Below are 4065 nucleotides of genomic sequence, written 5' to 3' on the forward strand. Positions count from 1 at the left end.
TTATCATAATCTGCAATATCACAACATCAAAATTTGCTGTCAGACTTTGCTCGGGTTACCATCAAAATTCCGTCGAGAAACGATGCTTTTACGAAATGATGTTTTTATGATTTCTTATATAGAATTCAAGAATCAAACTAGGATGCCTGTACCAGTTATCGCACTACCTAAAGAAAACTATTTCTACAGAAATAAGACGAAGACTGGCGAATGTCATCGATATGTCAAATGATAGATTTGTCTTCATACTTTACAGGACAAATATAGAAACGGAGCCGAATCCACTTTTAGTATTTATTACGGCGTGTGCCAATGCACAATGGGAAAAAATAGGTATAAAACGCGAATAAATTCAATATCTCTGCTCGGAGTGGATGGATTTGAATGAAATTTTGACACAAACTGCAAAAAACTCTACAGTTTCGAATAAGAAGGGGGTCATTCGCCGCACGATGCTGGAAATCAGTGTATCGGGTCCGTTTTACCCCACTCTCTCTCTTTTTCACCTTTTTTGGAAAAATCCTGAAGTGAAAAATAAATGATTTATTTGATTCGCGTTTGTGTTAAAACTTCCGTAGTATCGAAGGGAGCTCGTTTGGCTCACCGCATGGCCTTAAAAATTTAAATATCTTCAAATAACCCCGATATCCCCTATTTCTTTAAATTTTCACATGCATCTCCGCCCGGTGTGGACTGCAATCGACAAGAGAAGGAGCAATCTTATGTCAAATTTCCGATACAATGGAAGTTTCTACACAAATACGAGTTAAATAAGTCATTTATATTGCACGCTAGTCGGGAATAGATTAGGATTTTCTGAAAAAGGTGCGAAAAAGAGAGCGCGGGGAAAAACGAGCTCAATACACTGATTTCCAGCATCGTGCGGCGAATGACACCCTTTTTATCTGAAACTGTAGAGATTTTTGCAGTTTGTGTCAAAAATTCATTCGAATCCATCCACTCCGAGCAGAGATATTGTATTTATTCGCGTTTTATACCTATTTTTTCCCACTGTGCAATGATAGGAACCCTGTAGCAGTTATGGACACATTTTGTCATTTCGGTTCCACTTCACACTATTTACATGCATTCCTTAGGGATTAGCCATAACTGGTACACTATGGCGAAATAGGGTGCAAGGAAGTCAAAATTTTAAGAAAAATGATTTATTTCTATCACAATTTGAGAAAATTGTGAAGTTTGAATTAGTGCAATCATCTTTTGTGAACGTGATCTTTTGTTCACATATTTTTCCTTATTGATTTGCAGTGATTTGTGCAAGTATTCATGCTATGCTATGCTATATTTTTCCTTATTGATTTGCAGCGTTAAAGGTTGAAAATCCACTATGGCGAATTTGAGGTACTACAGTGATAGACATTCGTTTAGCCGAGGCCAAACAATTTTCAAAAAAGTGTCAGGAAACTCAAACAAAAGATTTTATGAGAAAACTTTTTTATCGTAGTGATAGTATATCTAGTACTGTTTTATAAAAATGTGATACATCACACTTACATATACACTGAAACAAAAACGAGGGTAAAAACCCTTCAAATGTCATTTTTTGCCTAGACATTCGTTTAGCCGAATTGTACAATTTTTAGAATTCCATAATAAAAAACTAACAAATTTCGAAAAATATCCAACAAAATCATTTTGTATGGTGACCTGTATTATAGATCGACTTGTAAATCATGAATTAGATCGTTTTTGGAAGTGTTGCCATATTAATTTTACATGCATCTCATATAAATATGTCATAATATTGTAAATGTTTTCAAATTGATATTTGATGTAGTTATTTTTATCGGAAGTGTTCCAAAAGAATCTAATGAAAGTTTCATGACCAAAGCAGGTTGAAAATTTACGAAAAACAATGTTTTTAACAGGAAAAACTAATGCAAACCGTCAAAAAATCACGTATTTAAGTAATGTTTTGATGAAATATGATGGTTTCACTTGCATAAATCACAGCATTTACTACTATTACGTCTTCTAATAGCTCCCAATATCATCTAGACTGTATTCTGGCTGAAATAACATACATTGGGTGGCTCATATTTCGAGAAATGGCACCGAAAGTATTCAAATTTCTAGCATAAACTACTTGTTTCATAATTTAGACATTCTTTTCAAATAAATCATGTTAAAAATGAATATGGTTCACAGCTAAGACTCATTTATAATATATTTCTTCAGATTGAATGAAAAAGCCAATTCTTTGACAATATCTTGCATTTTTGTATGAGCATCAGCTTTTAAATAAACAGGGTACAAAAATTCTGATACTTCTTGCAGTTCTTTCACTTAGCAGTCTTCTAACTCATTTGGTAATGCTAGTATCAAACAGGTATACTCCACAGGCACAGGACACGTCTTTATTTCAATGCAAAACTATATATTTTAGCTTTTATCAATCCCATTTTAAAGTTTAAACAACCAAAAACCAATATACTTATTTTTTCATGACATTTTATGCAAAAATTTGAAAATTTGTAACAATAATTCTGTGCTATATTTTCAAAACTGCTAATCTAGCTTACGTTTGAGTGTTTACAGAAATCATTTTTCTTAAATAAATTTGTGGAGAAGCGACTCCTTGTCGGGACATTTTTTTTAAATATTTCTCTGAATTTCACATATAAATAAACTTGTAAGGTCAATTATCTTGCTAACACGTCATAAACTAAATGCCTTGGAGCATATGCTCGAAATATACTCACGAAATTGCAAAAAACCTATTGAAAACTAATTTTTCATTTACCTCGGCTAAACGAATGTCTAGGCAAAAAATGCCATTTGAAGGTTTTTTACCCTCGTTTTTGTTTCAGTGTATATGTAAGTGTGATGTATCACATTTTTATAAAACAGTACTAGATATACTATCACTACGATAAAAAAGTTTTATCATAAAATCTTTTGTATGAGTTTCCTGACACTTTTTTTGGTCTCGGCTAAACGAATGTCTATCACTGTATAGCCATAACTGGTACACTGAGCCTACTATATTTTAGAGTTGCAGATTTATCCATGCCGTTTATGTGTCATGGCGTCTTCGAGGAAGATATACAGAATACCTATAGGCAATTGTAAGGAAAATACCTTTACGCATGACGAGTTCCACACAGAATGACGGGAAATAGTCGAATAATAAACATCACCTTCTGAGATTTAGGTTATACTTGGCATGTATTTTCAGAATAGCAAATAGAAAATTTTCCGCTTTAAAATTTTAGACTTTATAGAAACAATATTAGGGTGCGTGTACCAATTATGGCACTACCCAAGGAAAAATATTTATACAAAAATAACGAGAAGACCAACAAATGTCATCAATAAGTTAAAATACAGCTTAGTTTCCATACTTTACAGGAAAAATATAGAAACGGAGCTAAAACTACTTTTAATATTTATTACAGCGTGTGCCAATGATAGGAACCCTGTACCAGTTATAGTTACATTTTTCAACTTCGGTTCCTTTTCGCACTATTTGCATGCATTCCTTATGGGGTTGGCCATAACTGGTACACTATGGCAAAAAAGGGTACAAGGAAGCCGAAATTTTAAGGAAAATGATTTATTTCTACCATGATTTGAGCAAAATGTGGAGTTTAAATGAGTGCGACCATCTTTTGTGAACGTGATCTGTTGTTCACAATTTTTTTTCTTGTTGATTTACATTGTTAAAGGGTGAACATCAACTATGGCGAATAATTGGTACTATAGCCATAATTGGTACACTTACCCTACACTGGTCAACAACATTTTTTTTCAAGAAGAAAAATCCAAAATAAACCTAGAATTTAAAATATCTCAAAAACTCGTTTTTTTAAATTTTGTTTTTTTTACTGCAAAAACTTGATGTCAAAACACACTTTTCAATGGAAGAGTGGCGATGGAGAAGAGTCAAAAATGGGTGCATATTCAAATCATTGGCTATTTAAAGAAATCGTATGAGTTGGAATACAAATTATGATTATTGGGTTTATTTTGAATGAAAATGGTCTTACTCATTAACTTCCTAAAAGCTAAAATTTAAAAAAACCTGTCTTACACCAATTTGGA

The sequence above is a fragment of the Aedes albopictus genome, chromosome 2, assembly GCF_035046485.1.
Source record: "Aedes albopictus strain Foshan chromosome 2, AalbF5, whole genome shotgun sequence".
Lineage (NCBI taxonomy): Eukaryota > Metazoa > Arthropoda > Insecta > Diptera > Culicidae > Aedes > Aedes albopictus.